At 37.0% G+C, this 26,068-nt stretch overlaps 1 protein-coding gene and 1 long non-coding RNA gene across 13 annotated transcripts in view; one reads left to right on the forward strand and one right to left on the reverse strand.

Annotated features, from left to right (window-relative positions):
- The window catches only part of KIAA1328 (KIAA1328 ortholog), a 360,849-nt gene that overhangs the window by 50,471 nt on the left and 284,310 nt on the right, over positions 1–26,068 (forward strand). The window lies entirely within an intron of this gene.
- LOC123588197 overlaps positions 22,516–26,068 on the reverse strand; it is a 28,349-nt gene continuing 24,796 nt past the window's right edge. Inside the window, exon 3 of the long non-coding RNA XR_006707745.1 lies at positions 22,516–22,762. This is a non-coding gene — a long non-coding RNA (uncharacterized LOC123588197). The remainder of the gene's footprint in view (positions 22,763–26,068) is intronic.

The raw sequence follows: 26,068 nt of genomic DNA on the forward strand, positions 1-26,068 counted from the left end.
AATTTTTAGTCTTTGAACAAAGCTTATTTCCTGAGAACTTATCTGTGTAAATGAATATGCCATTTACAAAGTCAAGCAGCCTGATGAACCTAGTAGACTTCTGCCTCACTAAATGGGTATGAAGGGAGAGATAAATCTGAAATTTAGAGAGAAATATGTCCAGTAGGAATAGTTCTGACGCATGTTAACACGTAATAGTATAAGACATAGAGAATGTAGGCATTAGAAAAGTTGATTAATATCTGAGCTAATTATATTTTCAGAACATATGTCTCAGGTCAGGATGATATCAAAAGCTTACAGAAGGAAAGTCAAATCTGATGTTTGCTGTTTTAACTGGTGTAGCGAGGGAAGTGATAGAGAAGAAAGCACAGTGGCTTTGGAGACAAAATCCTGCTTTAGTGTTGGTTAGCTGTCTGACCTTGGGAAAGCTACTGAACTCAGTTCTGAGTCTCTGTTTCCTTCTCTAATAGGTGGATAGCTAATAATGCTTTCTCATTTCTTTGTCCTTCTTCACTGGAGGCTTTCATCAGGTTATGCAAGTGTCTAGGCTGTTTCGAGGCCTATTAGCAGAGTGACAGTGATTTGTTCTCTCCTTTATCTTCTAATGTCTGTGAAAGATGTAATGTCTCTGTACCACTTAGACCTGTCGGGTCCTCATTGGGAGGAAACCAGGTTTGATTTTCCTCTCCCAGAAACCAGACAGAAATTTTTTTCTCTTCCTGACCTGTTACCATTATCTCTCCGATTAGGACTTAGTAAATTGAAGAGGTCTTTAGAGGTCTTTATAGCTCAGATCCTTGAGCCCATTGCATGGGTGATCATTTTAGAAACCTTGCTCTAGGAAGAAGTAATTTTTTTAACTTTTTTTTTTTTAATGTTTATTTTTGAGAGAGAGAGCGCGCCTGCGCGCAAGCGAGTGGGGGAAGGGCAGAGAGAGAGGGCGACAGAATCCCAAGCAGGCGCCAGGCTCTGAGCTGTCAGCACAGAGCCTGACATAGAGCTCAAATCCACACACCATGAGATCTCGACCTGAGTCGCAGTTGGATGCCCAACCGACTGAGCCACCCAGGCGCCCTGTAGGAAAAAAGATTTTTAAATAACTAACCTTAACTTTTTTGAGGAATGTTTTAGAATGAGCCAAGGGTCTTAGTATGTGTGTGCTGAAAATAGATTGGAGAAAATTCATAAGAATTTTATCTAATTATTTAAAAAGAAATCGCTGGTTTGAATAATGGTAATACTTGAGAGGTATTCAAAGCTTCCTATTTAATTATACATCTCCGCTACAGGAGCCAGACTAGCATGATCTGCCATGGTGATCTGTTGGATTTTGCCAATGATAGGAACCGTACTGTAGGAAGCTCTATCCTAGATCTGGGTGCAGTGCTGTTGGGTGGGTAGGGAGGGTAGGGAAGGATAGTAGAAAGAAGTTTCATGAGAAAGGAAATATGTTTCAAAAGAAAGATAAGTTTCTCCTTTCTAATTGACTTTTCTGGCCCATTATAAGAGAAGACAGAAGATGCTCTAGTCTTAGAAATGGTTTTGGGAGGATAAAAATTCTAACCTTAAAATGAGGATTATAGCAGAGGAGGGGGTGCTTTGGTGTTTGGTAGTGTCATATACAAATACAGCTAAAGTACATTGCCATACACCTTATCAGCTCTGATGATCTTGGCCTTTCTGTTTTCAATAAATTATGGGTTTTTGTTTTTTATGTTTACAAATTGAATTCTCTGATGACAGAATATATTCTGTGTACTTGGATAAAGTCAGTGTATTCAAGTTAACAATTCCTAGACAGTATTATTTTACTAATCTAATAATTATCTCTAATACTGTGGAAGTTGTGCTTCTTGAGGCCATTTTATTTTCTCCCTGATGCTGTATAAAGTTAACAGGTTTTGGACCATTATTATTGTATATTGCCCTGGAATGTCATTAAAATCATGATAACAGATTAAATAACTCTTTCTATTTGTATTATAGAAAAATAAGCATGCTTAAGGAAAGAACTGATTATTACTAGCATTGTTGTTGCCTAAACTGCTCTTAAAGATTATTTTGTTCTCTTAAAAATACTTGGATATTAATGTAGACTACAGAGAGGAATTGAGGATAAATGTTTACAGAATGTTTAAAAATTATAAAACTTTATCCATATATTTAAATTTCATTCCAGTAAGCCTTTAGGTGTTAAGCTACTCTGTGGTAGTGAGTTGTATTTACACTTTACTTGTCTGGAATTCATCCAAGAATAAAAATAATAAGTACTCCTCACCTGCTGTGGTCCCCTTTGTATGCACTTCTCTTGTATGAGCTGTCATGTGGATAATAATAAACTCATTATCTGGTGTCTAGTTTATAAGTCCAGTGCAGATTAAAAGCAGAAAATTAGAAGTAAGGTTTGGAGCTACAGTGAGAATCTTTAAGCTGACAGGGGACTCCACGGGAAAACTATTAAAAACCACCTAAGAACTGAAAATGCGTATCAGTCCAGAACTCTTTCCACCTTGATATATCGCAAGGCCTTCATAAATTAAGTGCACGGCAGTAGTTAACATTCATAGTGATGATCCTGAGGCATCGAAACAATAACATTAAATTACTTTTATCCCCTGTTACTTTTTAGTACTTCTAGTACTTCTTTTAGTAAGACCTCTAACTTTTATATATTGGTTTCCTATTTACAGAGCACTTTCTTGTATACTTTTTAATCTTCACAATAACACAGTTAGGTGAGGCAGATACTCTTATTCTCATTTTACAGGTAAAGATACTGGTCTGGAGAGGTAATTGAAACAGCCCATTGCAGTTATGAGTGAAATCTTTTGACATCCCGTGGCTTTCCCTTACACCAAATCATTTCTGCAGCAATGAATGATACAGATATCAATAAACCTTGCTTTTCTAGCCTGCTTTGCAGTTAAAGCACAGTTTTACAAAAATTTGTAATACATTTTACAGTGCTTTGCTCTTCAAAGTTGGTTAAATTTTTTTTGTTTTGTTTTGTTTTTTGGTACTTAACCTAAAATTATCCAGAAATCCAGACATGTAGAATGTTCCTGAGAGTTTCTTGTGTCTTGGTTTTTCTGTTCAGTCACCAAGCCTTTATCATTTCCTTCTGAAATGCTGAATCCATTGTTTTTTGCTGTTGTTTTGAACGCTTCACTGCATGCCTCCTCCATTACTCTGTAGTATCCTTTCATCTCTGTCTCTGTTCTCCAGCCCTTTACCTAACTTCATCCCATCATTGCTGCTGGGCTAGTCTTTCTTAAGGACTATTTTTATTACATCACTTGCCTTCAAATCCCTTTCCATGGCTTCTTATGGCCCAAAGTATCAAAGGCACGCTCTGAATTTTAACGTTTAAACACTCAGTTACTGATAACACATAATATATGTGACCTTCATTTTTATGACTCCCTTCCTTGTGTGGTCCATACATATTAGGAAAGCCTCATTGGGTTTTTTTTTTCTTTATTTCAGTTATTTCTGTTTCTGTGTCATTGTTCCTTTTACTCAGATTCTTCTTCAATAACTCTTTAAGACATTTTCTCTGACAATTTTTTAATAGTATTTGGCTTTTAGAATTCTTTAAGAATTCATACCTGTACTAACTGCCCTAACTTGTGTATCTTATCCTTCTTTGAGCAACTGTGGTGTTCTTGCAGTGCTACTGGATTTTGAATAAGAAAGCTTACATCAGCTACTTTATACCTTTGTGTCTTTATACAAGTCATTGAATGCAGGAGCATTTCAATGGCATTTTATGGGAATCAGGCACTTTACAATGACTTTAAGTCTAAGACTTAAGTCTGAGTAGGGGTGAGAAAGTGAAAGTTGTGAATAAAAGGAGATGTTGTCCAGCCAAAGGGGTATCTAAATTTGAAGGAATGTTTTTTAGTTTGTTTTAAGGCTGGAAGAGAATTTTGAGCATATTTATGTGTCAAAACAAATGTGCCAGCAAACGATTAAGACCTGCTTTCCATCTTATAGTACCTTTTCTGATTTTTAGTTCTGAGAAAATGAAACAAATCTTAAATTCTGATAAATTTATCCAGTTGCTAAATTTACATGCTTTGGGGTATTGAGATATGAGATTGTGCTTTTCAGTCTCTTTGCCCTCTATTCTGGGTTTAGCAAGGTTCATTTGTTTATGTATGTATATATTTTAGTATTAGCTGTGGACAGAATTGTGTCCCTCCAACATTCATATATGTAAGTCCTAACCCCATCAATGAGACTGTGTCTGGAGATGGGGTTTTTAGGAGGTAAAGTTAAATGAGGTCATACGGGCCAGGCCTAATCCAATAGGACTATGGCCTTATAAGAAGAGGAGGAGAGATCTCTCTCTTTCTCTCTGGCCCCCTCACCCCCACCCTGCACCTTATGAGGATACAGCAAGAAGGTGGCCAAGAAGAGAGCTGTCACCAAAAACCAAACCGTGCAGGGCCTTATTGGACTTGCCAGGCTCTCAAACTGTGAGAAAGTAAAGCTCTACTGTTTAAGCCACTTAGTTTGTGATATTTTGTCATTCCAGCCTAAGCAGATTTAGACAGTATTTAACATGTACTTAGTTCTTTGCTAATTTTATTCTTTATTCTATAAAGTATAAGGTGAAAAGGCCTTTCAGTGTATCTGTACAAGAGTAGTGTTTCTAAATATTATTATGTTTTCAGATATCATTCTCTAATCATTCTCCCTTATTTTTATTCCCCTGGCTGGGCGTTAATGCACTTTGAAAAATAATTTTTAAAATATTATTTTGTATTATTTTTTAATGATATTTGCTTTTAGGGATTTCTTTACCTTATTATTGTCTGAGATCCTTTTAGTATCTGTAGTGTACCAATTTTATAATGAAACAAAAGCTTTACTTTCCCAGTTTGATTTTGATAGTGTTTTTATTTCCTTGGCATGTTGAAGGCTCCAGATGTGGAGCCTTAGGACCCTGGAGAGCAACTGCTTTGTTGCTTTATAGTGAGTAACACTGTGACTCAAACAAGTGTGTACTGGGGCTTGAAAGCTGCCCTTGAGACTAAGGGATTCATTTGTTTTTTTTTGTTTTGTTTTTTTTAAAAAATTTTTTTTTTTTTCAACGTTTATTTATTTTTGGGACAGAGAGAGACAGAGCATGAACGGGGGAGGGGCAGAGAGAGAGAGGGAGACACAGAATCGGAAACAGGCTCCAGGCTCTGAGCCATCAGCCCAGAGCCTGACGCGGGGCTCGAACTCACGGACCGCGAGATCGTGACCTGGCTGAAGTCGGACGCTTAACCGACTGCGCCACCCAGGCGCCCCGGGATTCATTTGTTTTTGATGCCCACAGGTAAATAAGCTCAGCGGACTGAAATACAATATACATATATATACATATATATACACGTATATATATGTATATATATATGTATTTACATCTCTTTAATTAAAAAAGTTTTTTCGGTGATAGTTCTGCACTGGATGAATAGTACTAAATCTAGCATCATTTAAAATTACTTTGGGAAGTTTCAGTAGTTCTTGAATGAAGAATAGACTTTCAGTAAATCAATCTCATAATTATTATTTGGGAGAGTTCATTATTTTGTTTAGTCTTTTACATTACTGATCTTTGAAGGGCTATTCTGACGTAATCTCTTCAGCTAGATCTATTTGCCATACTACAGTTAGTAATTGCCTTAGACTTGAAGAATGTAATTAATGACTTTATTATTAAGGAGTAGCAAATGTGTCTTAGCGTTCTTTAGTGTGGCCTTCATTTATGAATGCTTAAATGATTCAGATGGAAATATCCTCACTTCAGTTAGAGACTTATACAGTAACATTTCCTTTTTTATTTTGATAGTTATGCCTAAGATTCTGCATTTCCAGCTCTAAGTTTTCAGAAGTAATAGCAGTAATTATTGTATAATCATGTAATGATCAGAAGTTAACTGAGTATCTGAAATAGATCTCCCTATAGATAAGATAGTGAGGATTGATGCTTTCTCTCAATTTTATTATCTTTTGCTAATACAGAAATACCAATCTGTTGATCTGTTTTTTTGAATCCTCAGGCTTGTGAAGAGCACAGCCAAATGGAGAAAGAGTTCTTTGTGTCCAGTCTTAATTAGTCCTCGAATTTCTGAATAAATGTAGCCTAGAAAATCCAAATATCTAAAGATAATATTTGTTGTGTTCCTGTTGATCAGGGTTTTTTTTTTTTTTAATTACTTTTTTTTTTTTTTTTTTTTACTTTAGAGAGAGAATGCTTCAATGGAGGGGAGGGGAAGGGAGGGAGGCAGGGGGAGAGAGAGAGAGAGAGAGAGAGAGAGAGAGAGAGAGAATGAATCTTAAGCAGGCTCCTTGCTCAGCACAGAGCTGGACACGGGGCTCAATCCCACAACCCTGGGATCATGACCTGAGCCAAAATCAAGAGTCGGATGCTCAACAGAGTGAACCACCCAGGTGCCCCATGTTGGTCAGTTTTTCAAATAGTTTTTATGATATGTGTATTTTATTTTGGGGCCATAGCCTATAAAACTTTTTTCCGTACAAAAACTGATAAACACAGGAAAAGTGGCCAGAGGAAAAGGAGAAAATAAGAGCTGAAACAAACAGAAAAGGTTAGACATAGTAATTGCCCTAGAGAAAATCTGCGATAGAGACAGTTTGACAATAGAGAAAAGAACCTATGGCTATGGTGACAGAATAGCTATTAGTCTAATGCAGGGAAAAGTTGCCAAATAGCCACCTCTGTCTCACCTTAATAACTCCAAGGCATCAGTGTTAAAAGCCCAAGAACCAGTTAAGCAGTCTATAGAGGCAAAGGAAATAAGAGGAAGTTTCCATATGATGGTGAGTGTAATCATTGGGTGATAGCACAGCATATTCTTCATATGGTACTATATAGTAATTTGAGATAGCTGAGAAGTGCTTTATGCTCCTATGGCAGCTTTTTTTTTCTTAAAAAATATCATATGAAAAGTCCTTTTTGTAAACTCTCAGTTAATTAGAGACCAGAAGTCTCAAATATGACTTATCTCAATGTGTATATGAGGAACACTGTAGTATTTTGGAAAGAGCACTAGAATCCTACAACTTGAAATCTTGACTTAATTTTGCCTTAAAGTAGTTGTTTGGCCTTGGATAAACCTCTGCAAGTCTTACTTTCATCAGATATAACATGTGAATAATATCTGAACTGTTTACCACATGAAGTGATCATATTTTAGCAAATTTTTTTTCAAAAATTTTTTTTCAAAACTATAAATGTTCTATAAAAATATAACGTCTACAAAAATATTTCCTTGCCCTGAAAAAGTTTACAACATAAATAGATATAAAGCCATGGTTGACAAATCTTTCAAATACTATCTTTTATTTCAGATATTATTTTCTATTTGAAGATTTTTTTTTTCCTTTCAGAGTCCATGTTCAAACTTCTGTTGCCCAGAGAGTAACTAGGTTTCTAATTTTTGAAGAGACGATATATATTTTGAAGCAAAATGTTTTTGGCTATATGAGTGAATATCCTTTAAAAATTTTAAAGCACTTTTAAGAAAGCTTATTGCCAAGAGAAATCAGATAGGAATTGCTAAGGAAACTCCAAGGCATAGGAGAGATCTCAAGGAAAAGAAATCAGAAGCAAAGCTGAAAAGGCTAGGACTGGATGGAGCGTAGTTAAGGGTGTTTTATGAATCTGGGTCAGTATTAAGCTTTTTTGTCTATAACAGAAAATGCCAGGGGCGCCTGGGTGGCTCAGTCGGTTAAGTGTCCAACTTCTGCTCAGATCATGATCTTACAGTTGGTGGGTTCAAGCCCTGTGTTGGCTGTGTGCTGACAGCTCAGAGCTTGGAGCCTGCTTCAGATTCTCTGTCTCCCTCTCTCTCTAACCCTTCCCTGCTTGTGCTCTCTGTCTCTCTATCTCTCAAAGATAAATAAACATTAAAAAAATTTAAAATGCCAGGGGCTCTTGGGTGGCTCATTCGGTTAAGCATCATGATCTCACGGTTTGTGAGTTTGAGCCCTGCGTTGGGCTCTGTGCTGACAGCTATGAGCCTGGAGCCTCCTTCAGATTCTGTGTGTGTCTCTCTCTCAGTCCCTCCCCCGCTCATGTTCTGTCTCTCTCAAAAAGATGAATAAACATTTTTAAAAAAATTCAAAGTAAGGTAATCAAAACAAGATATGTATTTGTTTATTTTTCATGTAAAAGAACATCTGAGTTTGGGCAATTTTAGACAGGTACGACAACTCCATACGTTTTAGGGAGCCACACTTGTTAACTTGATGTTCCAAGTTCAGCTCTCATGTAGGCATTCTAGTCAGCATGAAGGAGTCCGCTGGTTTTGAAAAGTTTGTACTCAATTTAGTTTTAGTTTTAATTTTCAGTTGTTGGAGTTAGAAATACAATTGCTTTTTGTATATCGATTTTTGTATTTTTTGACCTTGTTAAATTGTCACTTGTTCATTTTAATAGTTGTTTTACAGATTCCTTAGGGTTTTTTTATTCAAACAATGTGCCATCTGCAAATAAAAACAGTTTTAGTTCTTTCTAATCTTTATGCCTTTTATTATTTTTCTTGCTTTATAGCAGTACCTCTGGTTAGGTATTTAATAGAAGTGATGACCAAGAACATTCTTGCTTTGTTTTATATCTTAGGGGGAAATGTATATTTCATCCTTAAGATTGATATTAGCTATAGATTTTTAATAAATGCCTTTTACCACAAGGAATAATTTTTGTTTTCTTCCCAGTTTGCTAAGAGGTTGTTTTTTGTCTTTTTTTAGTCGTGAATGGGCATTGATTATTCATAGCACTTGAACAGTCTTACATATTTATTTATTTTCTATTTCCCTTATGGGACATCATTTCTGTCTTGTGCACTATTTTTATTTTTTTATTTGAGAGAGCCACATGAGTGGGAGAGAGGGTCAGAGGGAGAGAGAAAGAGAGAGAGGAGAGAGAGAGAGAGAGAGAGAGAGAGAGAGAGAGAGAGAATATCTTAAGCAGGCTCCATGCTTAGTGTGGAGCCCAGCATGGGACTCAATCCCATGACCCTGGGATCATGACCAGAGCCAAAATCGAGAGTCAGACACTCAACCAACTGAGGCACCCAGGCGCCCCTGTCTTGTACACTATTGTACACTGAGAATCTGGTACAATACCTGGTACTCAGTCTGTACTCAAAAAATAATGGTTACATGAATGAGTTGTTATTCCTGAGTTACTGGATCAGACTCTTGAGGGAAAACTTCTACTTCATTGCTGGAGCAGCACAGTCATAGCACTCTACCACCACCTAGTGATACTGTATCTAAATTGTAGTAAAAGCTTCTTAGGAGATGAATAAACATGTGAGAGCCGAAACCACAAACGCTTGGACTGATGTGACTCTTACACTGTTGAAATAAACATATACTCACTGTATATACCAAGACTGTGTCTGAGAGTTAGCAAATCTTTTCACATTTAGGAGGTACCAAAGTGTTTTATGTTTTTCTGGATGCTGGAAAAGGACGAAGGATCACTCTCATTACATATGTTAAAGAAATAGAATAAATTGTGAAAGTTGACACAAGTAGAGTGAGAGCAAAGGCATTTCCAAATTTGTATTCCTGCCCTGTCAGCATTTACTTGCTGTTAGGTGCTAGCTAAACTTGAATTTTAAACTACAGGTCTTTTCCAGTTTCTTAATTTCTTGTACTAAATATTTAATATATCGCCAGAAAGTCCATCTTGTGGCCAAAAAGGAAATTTTAGGTTTGTTCTTAAAAATCCAATACCTTAGTTCCACAGAATTGACTGAGGCATAAATGTCGAACTGATTTATCTGCTTCATCAGAGAGCATCTTGGAATGAAACCATCTGTCCACTCTACTGGTATGACTACCCCTGTGTATTTTCATCTCTTAACCTCCCTTTAAAAAAATGGACCAGGTGCCACAATTTAAGTATTAAAAATTTTCTTATTGATGTTTAATGATCAGTCTTTTAAAACATTGATATTTTTACATACAGGTTAGCTCTTCTTATCAAAATACCCTAGGGTGGTGATGTTGGGAGTACTGTTTCAGTAATAAAGATTACAGTGTGGATAAGTTCCCCACAAGGCCCCATGATGGTAATACCCCTAGATTTTGTCTTTAAAGAAAACTGCTGAGAGGCAATAATTTTTTTTTGTATGTGTCCCATTTTCATTAATGCATGGTAATTGATGGAGTTGCAGTGACTTGTAGCAGTAATGAGTTCTAAACATAATAATGCACTCTTTTCTAATAAGTGAGCACTGCTGGGGTTTAAAAGCATACTAAATCAGTTGCTTTAGTATGAATTTATTAGTTTTTTTCAGCATTAGCTTTAATAGTAGTTATTTACATAAGCGTACATCCCATTAACCGCCATCAGGGCTGGAAAACATGCTGAACTGTTCATATTTTCATATAATTATTGAACATAATGGTTTCATTTGCATTTCTAAACAGTGATGTTTCTGTCAGCCTTGGAAATAGTGTCTTTACGCAGTCCCTATTTCACATCCACTTATTTGACATCGTTAAATTTTATGCTAATGTGCTTCCCTAGAATATCATCAGTAGGACAGATGCTTGTGCTTTAATATACAAATCAGGGATGCTTTTCCATCCCCCAAATGGTGAAGGAAATTTTAAAAAAATCTGCACTTTTAGATACAGAGTCTGTCTCCATATAAATAGGTTTACGAAATAAAACTTTCAGGATTAAATGTTATAATCTGGTTTTCTCTTCAAAATGTGTCGTTCATTACAAATAGCTATCTACCTGACTAGGGTTAGTTTTGTTGTCTTGACTGAGGAGATGATTCTTAGTAAAGATCTTGTTGCTTATGAATATTTAGAATTCTGCTTCTGCAGTGTTGATCTTGAGATGCACGTTTTTCAGTGCCTTTGAATTTATCAGACCACAGTGTTAGCTCTGAAAGTATTCTCTACAATTTTGTTCCTTTAGTTTCTTAACTTGGATCATAATACCAATGGTGGAAACTGTTACTTTAATGCTCTTGGGTATCTAAGCTTTTTGTATGCATTTAGGAAATGTCCAGTGTGAAAAAAAAAATGAGTCACTTTATGGGGAAGGGTACAGGATGGGAGGCCAAGAGCATGTCATTGAGGTAACAGAACTAATAGGGAAGGATAGGTTTTATGGAAAAAAACAAAAATAAAAAAACCTTGCCTTTTGGACTATGTGTACTGTCAGCTTTTGTTTCTGCAGCATTTGTGGATGGTTTTGTGAATGTTGTCAATCAGATGGCTGGAAAATTTGAAATCATCAATAAAGCAAAGAATTGTTTTGGGAGTTGATTCAGGTCTTTTTGGTGCCCACTACGAAGGTACCGCCACTTTTTGGTCTTTTGGAGCCCCTTTTTTTCTTGTGTTCTGACAGCTCGCAGCAGCTGTTTGCTGTGGACTCTTAGTGGACCTGCTATGCCAGAGCTGACTTTGCAAAGTTCAAAATGCAAGGCTGGCAATCTGGCAAGATAGGGTATAGAAGCAGCTTTAAGAGTATTCTTGCCCCAAATTACTTGCTAAACATATATTAGAACTGATATAGCATAAAACTGATACAGCATGAAAGGATTTTTTGCATAGAAATGTTATTTGGCTTAACAGGTCAAGAGGCAACTGAAATTTTTGCAAGGACTTCTGTTCTTTGGGGGATTGCCAGGGAAGAAATACGGTAAGGATTGTGAAGAAACTACAACAGAGGTGAAGTTTCATAGCCATTCATTTTTACCCCAACTTCTTCATGAATTTTCTATACCATCTCTTAAATAGTCTGAGATTAGTACTTCTCACCGTGATGGGATCTTCTGAACTATCATATTGAAAACGTTGGCCATACCCTTCTATCCAGGGGAAATGTAGCCTTCATTGTTGCTAGACGGACGTATGTGAAAGTTTGTTTAAAATGCTGAAAATTTAGCCTCACTTATTATAAGCAAGGCAATAGTTTCAGCTATTCATAAAACTATTTGTGATTACATCTTCAGTGACAGATTTTTTTGGTTGGGTGCAGTTTGCCATAAAACTAGAAATACATTCCCTGTTGCCAAAACATACCATTTATCTTTTCCTCTTTGTCCCCATTTCTTTCTTTTCTGGAAAGAGGTTTAATGTTGAGATGAAAATTTCATCTGCCTTTTCAGTTTTAAAGTGCCGTAATATTTAATCTGACAACTAGTAGAACTTCTACTACCTTCAAGGCAGCAAAAGAAGTGTGTTTTAAGTGCCTTGTGATTGGTTTCCAACCCCTACTTAGAGGATAAAATAATTCTAAATTTTGGTTTTGGACAGGTTTTTGGTAGGTTTCTTGTAAAGTTAAAAATTTGAGAAAATTCAGGTATCTTCCATAAAGTGCCAAGTGGTTGGGAAGACATTATATGTTTGTTTATACTTATTTTCTCCTTTGTGGCTGGGGAACACCATTACCACCTCTCTTTTAGAGATGATGAAAGTGCTTAGAAATAACCCCCAAGCATGTGAGACACCTGAGCACCACCTGTCCTGCAAAGCTGCAGGGACTCTCGGGCATTCACTGCGGGACACCTGTTCAAAGAAACTTTAATTTAGGGTGTTTGATTTCTCACTACATAGATTTTCTGTATTTTTTCATCATTAGCTAGGACAGCACTTTTACAATTTTCTCGCCTCTGGATATAGTTACAAATATGTATCTGTTAATCTTTCCTCAACTCTATGACTAGTGCTAGCATTTGAGGAACTAGGGAGAGCCAAGGGAATAATTGGTAATTAATGCCTTATTCAATTATAGATGTCTACCTTATTTTTTCCTGGTTTTAATAACAGTACATGTGCTTTATAAAACATTTTGGAAGATTCAGAATATTGCTTCCTCCTTGAAACCATCAGTATACATCCCATTTGTCTCTTTGCAGGTCACCATTTCCTCATGGCTTGAGGAGCGACCTGGATGCAAGCAGGTCTAATTTGACATCACCATCACCACGAACGCTAGCATTTTCAGCTCTCTTGCCTTTAATTTTGTATCAATTAATTATACTCTTTAAAAGTGAAAATATTAAACATCTCTTCTAGACACAACAGAAAAGTAGCCAGAAGATGTTGAATGGCATCTATTTATAGTAATAACTTGCCAGTTTGGTTGTCTAATGGTATTTGAGAAAGTTCTCTGCTCAGTTTTGTGATTATGCTTAGGTATTTCCAGTGAGGAAGGGGAGAGAGGACTCAAAAGAAATAGAAATCTGGAATTTATGTGATTTTAGATGAAATGTTGGGAAAATAAAATTTTCATGGAGCTCATTTAGTGCTTAGAACACCTCTGCTTTGCTAAGCCAGGTAGTTAGTTAGATAGCCCTGGGATGTGTGTAAATGACCGACCTCTCAAAACTTCAAGTTCCATCTCTGAAAAATTAAAAATTAAGATAATTATAGTATTTACTTCAAAAAGTTATTTTGAAGATTAAATGAAATAATGTGTATTGTATGCTTTGTATACCATGACTGACCACATTAGAATCACTAGAAGCAGTGTTATGTTTTTATCTGTTATTGACTTTGTAGAAGCAGGCAAAACTAAGGAGACCCTAGCTTCCTTTACTCACTTTATTCCCATCTTCTAGTCCCTTGCCATTTCGAGGGCACCCCATTGTTTTGTATTGTCAACATCACAAGGAACACCCAGGAGGACTTGTCAGAAATGCAGAGTCTTGGGCTTTGTGCCAGACTTTATTTTTTCAGAATCTGCATTTTAATAAGATCTCTGTATATTACGCACTGTTTGTACTAATTCCTTGCAAAACGAGTGTTTTGTGTAAGAGAGATGGGCAGTGGAGCTTTTATTCTCTCATCTAGGTTCTCACTTCTCAATATATAGCTTCAGATAGGATGGAATGTATATGTGAGAGGAGTGTATTCGGTAAACCTGTCTTCTGCTATAAGATGGATTTCCTACGGTGTCATATGTGTGATGCAAAGCTTCTGTATCCATATTGATTTTTCATCTGCCTGTTCTATCAGTTATTGAGAAAAGGAAATTGAAATCTCTCAGTAAAATTGTGGATCTATCTCTCCTTGGAATTCTTTTAGCTGTTGCATTGAGTATTTGGAAGATCTGTTTTTAAGTGTATAAAAATGTGAGATTGTTATCTCTTCCTGATGAATTGACCCCTTTATAGTTATGAAATGACTTTTTTTTTTTTATCCCTGGTAGTAGTGTTTGCTCTAAACTCTACATTGCCTAATGTTTATTGAGCTACTCCAGCTTCTTTTGATTAGTGTTAGCATGGCATATCTTTCTGTATATTTTAACTTTTACCCCAATTGTTTCTTTTTATTTAAAGCACATTTCTTGTAGCCAGCATATAGGTGCATCCTGCTTTTTTATCCAATTTAAAATCCATATCTCTTCGTTGGGGTATTTAGACAGTCTACATTTTGTGTGATTCTTGACTCAGTTAAGTGTGAGTTTATCATTTTGCAGTTTGTCCCATTTGATCTTTGCTCCTCTTTTCCTTTTTTCTGCTTTCTTTGGGATTAATTGAATCTTTAAAAACTTATCTTCTATCTCTTTTGTTGGCTTATTAGCTATCACTCTAGTTTTATTTTGGTATGTAATGGTTGCTGCAAGGTGTTTATATTCACCTTTAATAATAGTCAACCTTAGAGCGATACTTATAATACCACTTCAGCTGACTTAGTATAGTCTTATTTCTTCCTGATGTTTGTTTACTTATCAAGATACATCTTAATTTTATACCCACACCTTACTATTTTTGTTAAATAACCAGTTATCTTTAAGGGAGATTTAAATAGCAAGAAAAATATCTCACATGTTTACCATGTGGTTACCACTTTCAATGCTCTTCATGAAGTCTGTATTTCTGTTACCACATCCGTTTGTCTTTCAGACTTCCAGTAACAGTTGTGGTTATGAATTCTTTGTTTTTGTTTTTGTTTTAATTTTTTTTTAATTAAGTAGGCTTCATGCCCAACATGGGGCTTGAACTCACAACCCTGAGATCAAGAGTCACATGCCCTACTGACTTAGCCAGCCAAGTGCCCCTGGATTCTTTGTTTTTGAACTTATGAAAAAGTTTTTGGAGTTTTTTTTTTCCCTTCAGTAACTTAGAAATGTCACTCTACCGTCATCACACTGTCATTTCTGCTTGAGAACAATGGTTGCCTTTAGTCTTCACACCTTACTTTTCACCTATAGGCACAGCTTATTCACTGTATCTCATATATGCAAACCATGAGGTGAGAGGTGAGATAACGTCTCATCATTGTTGATAAGTATTCATCTATGTTTTCACAGGGCTTGATACTCCATTACTCTTTATCAGTTAACAGCACTCTACTATATGGATGTACCACAGTTTGTTAATCTACTCATTTATTAAAGGATATCTTGGTTGCTTCTGGTTTGGGGAAATTCTGAAAAAAAAACATTATAAACATTCACATGCAAAGGTTTTGGGTGGACATAAGTTTCAAATCATTTAGGTAAATACCCGGGAAAATGATCGCTGGGTTGTATGGTAAAACTGTGTTTAGATTTGCAAGGTGCTGCTAAATCCTCTCCCAAAGTGGCTACAAGATTTTACATTCCCACCAGGAGTGAATAAGAGTCCTTCTTGCTCTGCATTCTCACCAGCAGTAATCATTATCAATTTTTTGGATTTTAGCCAATCTAATAGGTATGTAGTAATGGTTTATTGTGATTTTTAATTTGCCTTTCTCTAATGACATTTGATTTTGGTCATATTTTCATATGCTAATTGACCACCTGTCTTATGTTCTTTGGTGAAATATCTGTTCATATCTTTTGCCTATTTTTAAATTGGATTATTTGTTTTCTTATTGTTGAGTTTAAAACATTTTATATATATTCTGGATACAAGTCTTTTATCAGATATTTGATTTGATTTGCAAATGTTTTCTCCCAGTCCAGTCTATGGCTGTCTTTTCATTCCCTTAATAGTGGCTTTCACAGAACAAATGTTTCTAATTATGCTAAAATCCATTGTTACCAATTTTTTTTTCTTTCATGGTTCATGCTGTTGATGTATCTAGAAATTCATCATCAGATCCATGGTTATGCATATTTTCTCCTATGTTTTCTTTGAAAAATTTTGCCACTTTGTTTTACAGTTAGGTTTATAATCCCCCTTGAGTTAATTTTTTAAGGTTTAAAGTCTGTCTTGACTCAGTTTTGTGTTTTTGAATTTTTTTTTTTTTTTTTTTGCATATGGATATTCATTTGTTTCAGTACCATTTGTTGAGATCTCAAAGCTATCTTTTTACTAGTGAGTTACATTTGCCCCTTTGCTAAAAATTAGTTGAATGTAGGGACACCTGGGTGGCTCAGTTGGTTGAGAGTCCAGCTTCAGCTCAGGTCATGATCTTGCAGTTGGTAAGTTCGAGCCTCGCATTGGGCCCTGTGCTGACAGCTTGGAACCTGAAACCTGCTTCAGATCCTATGTCTCCTCCTCTCTCTGCCCTTCCCCTACTTGCGCTCTGTCTGTCTGTCTCTCTCTCTTAATAAATAAACATTAAAAAAAAATAGTTGACTGTATTTGTGTCATTCTGTTTGTAGGCTCTCTTTCTGTTCTGTTGATTTATGGGTTGATTCTTTCACCAGTTCAGTTTTGATTACTGAAGCTTTATAATATTAAAATCTTATGATGAGTCTTCCAACTTTGTTATTTTTCAGAATTGTTTTGGCCATTCTAGTTCCCTTTTTTCCACATCAGTTTAGAATCATCTTATTGATACTTACAAAAAAAGTTTACTGGAATTTTGATGGGATTGTGTTGAATGTATATATCAGACTGGAAAGGATACGCATCTTAACAATATTGAATCTTCCAATTTATGAACATGGTACATCTCTCAATTCATTTAGATCTGATTTTCTTTTTTTTCCTCTTAGTGTTTTGTAGTTTTCACCTACAGATCTTACACATGTTTTGTTAGACTTTACTTAAGTAATTTTTTGGTACTAATTTGTATTAACTTTTAAAATATTTTCAGATTTTACATTTTCATTGCTAGTATAAAGGAATGTGATGGACTTCAGTATGTTGATCTTGTGTCCTGTAACTACTAAACTTACTGACCAGTTTTATGAATTTTTTTTTTTTTTTTTTTGGTAGAGTCTTTGGAATTTTTCACATTGGCAATCATGTTGTCTAAAAAGAAGGATATGTTGACTTTCTCTTGATACACTTTTTATTTCTTTTACCTGCTTTACTGCACTAACTAGTTTACTGGGTTTACTGCACTAATATGATGTTAAATAAAAGTGGTGCTGGAGGACATTATTACATTCTCCAGATCTTAGTGGGAAAACTTTTAGTTTTTCACCATTAATTATGATTTAACCTATAGCACTTTTTTCTTTTCTTTTCTTTTTTATTGAGGTGGAGTTGACACAGAATGTTACATTAGTTTTGGATGTACAACATAGTGATGTGACAAGTCTATGTGCTATGTTCACTGCAAGTGTAGCTACCTTCTGTCACCATACAACACTATTACAGTACTATTGACTATATTCCTTTATGCAGTGCCTTTTATTTTTAAGTAGGCTGCACGACCAGCATGGAACCAAACATGGGGATTGAACTCATGGTCCTGAAATCAAGACCTGAGCCAAGATTAAGAGTTGGATGCTTAATCAGCTGAGCCACCCAGGCATCCCTATGCTCTACTTTTTATCCCATGCCTTAAGGGAAGCCTGTATCTCCCACTCCTCCTCTCCCATTTTGCCCATCTCTCTACTTCTCTCCCTCTTAAAACCATTAGTTTTCTGTGTTTATGAGTCTCTTTCTGCTTTTTGTCTGGTTGGTTGGTTTTGTTTTTTAGATTCCACATGTAAGTGGAATCATATGGTATTTGCCTTTCTCTGATTTATCTCACTTAGCATAACACCCTCTAGGTTCATCCATGTGGTTGCAAATGGCAAGATCTCATATGTTTTTGTGGCTGAGTAATATTCCCCCGCGTGTGTGTGTGTGTGTGTGTGTGTGTGTGTGTGTACCACATTTCTATCCGTTCATTTATTGATGGATACTTAGGTTGCTTCAATACATGGCTTTTGTAAATAATGCTGCAATAAACATAAAGATGCATATGTCTTTTCAAGTTAGTGCTTTCCTTTTTTGTTGGGGGGGGGCCGGTGGGGAGTGGGTAAATACCCAGTAGTGGAATTACTAGGTCATATTGTATGTCTATTTTTAGTTTTTTGAGGAACCTCCTTACTGTTTTCCAGAGTGGCTGCACCAATTTACATTCCCACCAAGAGTGCACAAGGGTTCTTTTTGCTCCATATCCCTGCCAACATTTGTTATTTCCTATCTTTTTGATTCTAGCCATTCTGACAGGTGTGAGGTGATATCTCATCATGATTTTGATTTGTATTTCCCTGATGATTAGTGATGTTAAGCATCTTTTCATGTGTCTGTTGGCCATCTTTATGTCTTCTTTGGAGAAATGTTTATTCAAGTCCAAGGAATTACTGTCCAAAAAATTACTGCCTATGTTTTCTTCTACGATTTTTATGGTTTCAGGTTGTACATTTAGGTCCTTAATCCATTTTGAGGTTATTTTTCTGTATGATGTAAGCAGTGGTCCAGTTTTCATTCTTCTGCATGTAGCTGTCCAGTTTTTTCCCAGCATCACTTATTGAAGTGATTGTCTTTCCCCCATTGATTACTCTCGTCTCCTTTGTTGTAGATTAATTGACCATATAAGCATGGGTTTAATTTTGGGCTCTTTATCCTGTTCTATTCATCTATATGTCATTTTTTTTTGTGCCAGTACCATACTATTTTGATTATTACAGCTTTGTAGTATACTTTGAAATCTGAGACTGTGATACCTCTGGCTTTATTCTTCTTTCTCAAGATAACTTCGGCTATTTGAGGTCTTTTGTGGTTCCATACAAATCTTAGGATTATTTGTTCTAGTTCTTTCAAAAATGCTGTTGACATTTTGACAAGGATTGCATTGAATCTATACATTGCTTTAGGTAGCATCGACATTTTAATAATATTCTTCCATTCCATGAGTATGGAATTTCTTTCCATTTGTTTGTGTGGTCTTCAATTTCTTTCATAAGCTATAGGTTTAACATATACACCCTTCATTAGGTTAAAGCAGTTTCCCTCTATTTCTAGTTTGCTGATAGTTCTTATCACAAATGGATGTTGCATTTTGTAGGAGGCTCTTTCTGTGTCAATCGATATGATCATATAGTGTTTCTTATTTACTATATGGTGAGTTATATTGACTTTTGAATGTTGAAGCAGTTTTGGATTTTTGGGCTGAACCCCATGTGGTGTGATGTATTATACTTTTATATGTTGCTGGATTTTATTAGCTAATATATTATTCAAGATTTTTGTTTATAAGAGATACTGGTCTGCAGTTATTTGATTTTGTCTTGTAATGTCTTCATCTGGTTTAGTATCAGTGTGATACTGGTCTTAAAGAATGAACTGGAAACACTTCTGTTCCTCACTTTAGTTCCTGCAACAGTGTATAGAATGAGTTTTACTCTTTTTTCCCTTAAATTTCTGTTAGAATTCACTCATTAAGTTATCTGAGCTTGAAGTGGTTTTTGTTTGTTTGGTGGTGGATGTTGTTGTTGTTGTTGTTTTTCCTTTCTGATAGGAACATTTTCAACTACAAATTCAAGTTTGATCAACATGGGCTCATTCAGGTTATCTATTTCTTTTTGAGTAAGCTTTGATGGTTTGTGTTTTTCAAGGATTTTGTCCATCTCATCTATGTTTTCAAATTTATATGCATGAATTTGGAGTATTACAGTACTATCAATGGTTTTTTGAATTATGTTCATTTTAATTTGGAATAAAGTCAGCAAATTTCTTTCCTCCTCTTTGGAATATACTTAAAAAGGGATGTGCAAAAAAATATGGTTGTTTCCTCCTTATGGAGAAATTGCTGTTTGTCATTTCTTGAACTTGAGCCTAATAGCTTAACTTAAGAGTGACAGTTGTTCTTAAGACAGCAAAGTAATTTGTTTTCATTTATTGTATCAATTTACAAACAATTTGTGTGGAAACCATAGATACTTTTTTATAGCCGATACTGACCATATTTTTGTAGACTTGGGAGAATGTATGTCAGTTGTGAATATATTAAATGAGATTACAAGACAGAATTTGCATCTGTATGAATCCAGGATAGTGGGTTAATTATTATTTATATATAAAAATTGCCAATTATTTATAATAGTATATTAGATTTAAATTGAGCAGCTTCTCCCTTTTTATACAGTATCGTGACATCAACTTTATTGCCAGTGTAAGTTCAAAAAAGTATCCCTATTTCTAAAGCTAAATTGAAATAGACTTTATTATCCACATAGACTGAACCAGAGTCTCTGTGTGTGGTAGATTTGGCCCTAGTTCTTTACCCATTTCTAAATCCACTTTCCATGTGACTTTACAGTTATATATATTTACCTTCCTGTTGATTTGGGATATAATCATATTATTATGATCAAATAGAATGAGTCAAAAGTGAAAGATAGTATGCCATTTTCAAACCTGGTCATTGAAAAAAACAGCCTTGAGGGGCACCAGGCTGGCTTAGTTGGTAGAGCGTGTGACTCTTGATCTCAGGGTTGTGAGTTCGAGCCCCACATTGGGTATAGAGATTGCTTAATAAAATATTTCTTTTCTTTTTTTTTTTATTTTTTTTTAAATTGTTTTAATGTTTATTTATTTTGGGGAGACAGTGAGACAGAGTGAGCGAGGGGCAGAGAGAGAGGGAGACACAGAATCTGAAACAGGCTCCAGGCTCTGAGCTGTCAGCACAGAGCCCTACGTGAGGCTTGAACCCATGAAGTGTGGGATCATGACCTGGGCCGAAGTCAGGACCTTAACTGACTGAGCCACCCAGGTGCCCTCTTTTTTTCTTTTTTAAATGGGCCTTGAATGTTTTCTCTTATCTTACTGCATTTCTGTCACTGTCATGAGAAACATTCTCAGGAGGATGAAAAGTCTTTGGAAGCAGTCTACCCTTTATTGCCCAGGGTGAATATATCATGCGTTATCAGTACCCCAGAAGAGTCCCCTCGTGGCTCCTTCCAATCACTACCACCTCCCCCCACCAGTGGTGGCTTTTATAAACCGTAGCGTACTTTTTACCCTCTTGCCTTGCACATTCCCAGTTGTTTGGCAGAAATCTTGAGGGAAAATCAACAACATGTTGAGGCTTCAGAAATCTACCAAAAGCTCCACTGGTTTTGTATTCTATTTTATATTCAAAAAATGCTTTCTATAAGAGTTTAGTTTATAAAAATTGCTAGAATCAATTTACAGTATAATTCCCGGGACTCCTGGGTAGCTCAGTCAGTTAAGTGTCCAACTTCAGCTCAGGTCACGATCTCACGGTTCGTGAGTTTGAGCCCCACATTGGGCTCTGTGCTGACAACTTGGAGCCTGGAGCCTGCTTCAGATTCTGTGTCTCCCTCTCTCTCTGCCCCTCCCCTGCTCATGCTCTGTCTCTCTCTCTCAAAAATAAGTAAATGTTAAAAGAAAAATTACAGTGTAAGTCCCAAGATCTTGGCATTTTTAGCCTGTTTTCCTACCTCTTTCAAGACAATGTTGTATTTAGGAATTAGAATTGTGGCCGTGAATCCTTGTTAGCCATTAAGGAGATATGACATTCTTCTTTCAAAATACTTAGCTTACCAAGGCAGAAGAGAAGAGTTAGACTTTCTATTAAAACTGGTAGTGAGTGTTTAAACCAAAAATGGCTTTGGTCATTTGTCAACCAGAATTCCTATTTTCTTTTTAACTCTCTATTATTTTATTGTGACCTTGTACAAAAACCTTACACGCATTTTATCTACTGTTTAAAATTGCTCTATTTTTTTGCAAAGCAAGCCATCTGCTCTTAAAGCATCTAGGCAAGAAACACAGACTCAAAGAAAGAAATTGCATGAAGCTGTGTGGTTGAAAAGGTATAGTGGTTGAAAAGAGAAGTAAGACCTATTTGGATTCAACATTAGGATATGTTCCAATTAAGCTGCATGAATTTGGTCAAATTATTTTTTAAGCCTCATATACCCCCTATGTGGTATGTGTATCTGTGTAACAGATTTTACCTCATGTGATTATTAAGAAGGTTATATGTGATAACAAATGCATTTAAAGACTTAATATAGTGCCTGGTGCATAGTAAACACTCACAAAGAGCTCTTTGATGATATTATTATTGTTAATTACTCCTATTACTGTTATTAAATATTTCACTGGAAATAGGAAAATCTAAGCAATTTTAAGGCTTTATTAAAAATACTCTTTCTATGCTTTATGAATTTTAGAATTTAATACCTTATGGATTACTACTATGACCTTGTGAAACAGTTTTTTTCCCTTCACATCTCTGTTAATCTTTTAGTTAAATGTGTCTGTTTATATGAATTTTTTCAAAGTATTCATTTTCTATAGCTACTGCAACAAAATGTCATGGACTTAGCAATGTAACACGGCACAGATTTATTATCTTATAGTTCGGGAGGTCAGTTCAAAAATCAGTCTCAGTGGGCTAAAATTACGGTGTCAGCAGTGCTGAGATCCTTTGGAGGTTCTAGGAGAGAACCCTCCCCCACCTTTCTTAGTTTCTAGAGTCTGCCAGTATTCCTTGGCTTCTGGCCCAGTGATAATTCAACCTCTTTTTCTGTCATTATAGATCTTTCTCTGGCTCTGACTCCTTTCCATGAGGACGCCTGTGGATATATTGGGCATGCCCAAATAATCCAGGATAATCTTACTATCTCAAGATCCTTAATTTAATCATATATACAAAGTCACTTTTTCTAGGTAATGTGACATATTCACAGGAATTTGGGATAAGGACATAGAAATCTTTGAGTGTACCATTATTCTGCCTGCCACCATCCTTCCTGCAGCTCCCAGAACTTCATTCCTGTCCCATATGTAAAATACATTCACCCCATCCCAACATTCTAAAAGTCTAAACCCATTACAATATCAACTTTAAAAATTTTTTCTGACAATTAGGGGAGGAGGGAAGATGACGGCGTAGGAGGACGCTGGGCTCACTGCGCGTCCTGCTGATCACTTAGATTCCACCTACACCTGCCTAAATAACCCAGAAAACCGCCAGAGGATTAGCAGAACGGAGTCGCCGGAGCCAAGCGCAGACGAGAGGCCCACGGAAGAGGGTAGGAAGGGCGGCGAGGTGGTGCGCACTCCACGGACTGGCGGGAGGGAGCTGGGGCGGAGGGGCGGCTCGCCAGCCAAGCAGAGCCCCCGAGTCTGGCTGGCAAAAGCGGAGGGGCCTGACGGACTGTGTTCCGACAGCAAGCGCGACTTAGCGTCTGGGAGGTCCTAAGTTAACAGCTCTGCTCGGAAAGCGGGAAGGCTGGAGGACAAAGGGAGGGAGAGCTGCTGAGCCCCCGGACGACAGAGCTCAGTTTGGTGGGGAACAAAGGCGCTCGCCAGCGCCATCTCCTCCGCCCATCCCCCAGCCAAAATCCCAAAGAGAACCAGTTCCTGCCAGGGAACTTCCTCGTTCTGCGCAAACACCCAACTCTGTGCTTCTGCGGAGCCAAACCTCCGGCAGCACTTCTGACTCCCTCCCGCTGCCACAGGGCCCCTTCTGAAGTGGATCACCTAAGGAGAAGCGAGCTAAGCCTGCCCCTCCTGCCCCTGTGCACCTTGCCTACCCACCCCAGCTAATACACCAGATCCCCAGCATCACAAGCCTGGCAGTGTGCAAGTAGCCCAGACGGGGCACGCCACCCCACAGTGAATCCCGCCCCTAGGAGAGGGGAAGAGAAGGCACACACCAGTCTGACTGTGGCCCCAGCGGTGGGCCGGGGGCAGACATCAGGTCGGACTGCGGCCCCGCCCACCAACACCAGTTATATACCACAGCACAGGGGAAGTGCCCTGCAGGTCCTCACCATGCCAGGGACTATCCAAAATGACCAAGCGGAAGAATTCCCCTCAGAAGAATCTCCAGGAAATAACAACAGCTAATGAGCTGATCAAAAAGGATTTAAATAATATAACAGAAAGTGAATTTAGAATAATAGTCATAAAATTAATCGCTGGGCTTGAAAACAGTATAGAGGACAGCAGAGAATCTCTTGCTACAGAGATCAAGGGACTAAGGAACAGTCACGAGGAGCTGAAAAACGCTTTAAATGAAATGCAAAACAAAATGGAAACCACCACGGCTCAGATTGAAGAGGCAGAGGAGAGAATAGGTGAACTAGAAGATAAAGTTATGGAAAAAGAGGAAGCTGAGGAAAAGAGAGATAAAAAAATCCAGGAGTATGAGGGGAAAATTAGAGAACTAAGTGATACAAAAAAGAAATAATATACGCATAATTGGTATCCCAGAGGAGGAAGAGAGAGGGAAAGGTGCTGAAGGGGTACTTGAAGAAATAATAGCTGAGAACTTCCCTGAACTGGGGAAGGAAAAAGGCATTGAAATCCAAGAGGCACAGAGAACTCCCTTCAGACGTAACTTGAATCGATCTTCTGCACGACATATCATAGTGAAACTGGCAAAATACAAGGATAAAGAGAAAATTCTGAAAGCAGCAAGGGGTAAACGTGCCCTCACATATAAAGGGAGACCTATAAGACTCGTGACTGATCTCTCTTTTGAAACTTGGCAGGCCAGAAAGAATTGGCACGAGATTTTCAGTGTGCTAGACAGAAAAAATATGCAGCCGAGAATCCTTTATCCAGCAAGTCTGTCATTTAGAATAGAAGGAGAGATAAAGGTCTTCCCAAACAAACAAAAACTGAAGGAATTTGTCACCACTAAACCAGCCCTACAAGAGATCCTAAGGGGGACCCTGTGAGACAAAGTACCAGAGACAACACTACAAGCATAAAGCATACAGACATCACAATGACTCTAAACCCGTATCTTTCTATAATAACACTGAATGTAAATGGATTAAATGCGCCAACCAAAAGACATAGGGTATCAGAATGGATAAAAAAACAAGACCCATATATTTGCTGTCTACAAGAGACTCATTTTAGACCTGAGGACACCTTTAGATTGAGAGTGAGGGGATGGAGAACTATTTATCATGCTACGGGAAGCCAAAAGAAAGCTGGAGTAGCCATACTTATATCAGACAAACTAGACTTTAAATTAAAGGCTGTAACAAGAGATGAAGAAGGACATTATATAATAGTTACAGGGTCTATCCATCAGGAAGAGCTAACAATTATAAATGTCTATGCGCCGAATACCGGAGCCCCCAAATATATAAAACAACTACTCATAAACATAAGCAACCTTATTGATAAGAATGTGGTAATTGCAGGGTCTTTAACACCCCACTTACAGAAATAGATAGATCATCTAGACACACGGTCAATAAAGAAACAAGGACCCTGAATGAGACATTGGATCAGATGGACTTGACAGATATATTTAGAACTCTGCATCCCAAAGCAACAGAATATACTTTCTTCTCGAGTGCACATGGAACATTCTCCAAGATAGATCATATACTGGGTCACAAAACAGCCCTTCATAAGTTTACCAGAATTGAAATTATACCATGCATACTTTCAGACCACAATGCTATGAAGCTTGAAATCAACCACAGGAAAAAGTCTGGAAAACCTCCAAAAGCATGGAGGTTAAAGAACACCCTACTAACGAATGAGTGGGTCAACCAGGCAATTAGAGAAGAAATTGAAAAATATATGGAAACAAACGAAAATGAAAATACAACAATCCAAACGCTTTGGGACGCAGCGAAGGCAGTCCTGAGAGGAAAATACATTGCAATCCAGGCCTATCTCAAGAAACAAGAAAAATCCCAAATACAAAATCTAACAGCACACCTAAAGGAAATAGAAGCAGAACAGCAAAGACACCCCAAACCCAGCAGAAGAAGAGAAATAATAAAGATCAGAGCAGAAATAAACAATATAGAGTCTAAAAAAACTGTAGAGCAGATCAACGAAACCAAGAGTTGGTTTTTTGAAAAAATAAACAAAATTGACAAACCTCTAGCCAGGCTTCTCAA

Source organism: Leopardus geoffroyi, chromosome D3, assembly GCF_018350155.1.
Source record: "Leopardus geoffroyi isolate Oge1 chromosome D3, O.geoffroyi_Oge1_pat1.0, whole genome shotgun sequence".
NCBI lineage: Eukaryota > Metazoa > Chordata > Mammalia > Carnivora > Felidae > Leopardus > Leopardus geoffroyi.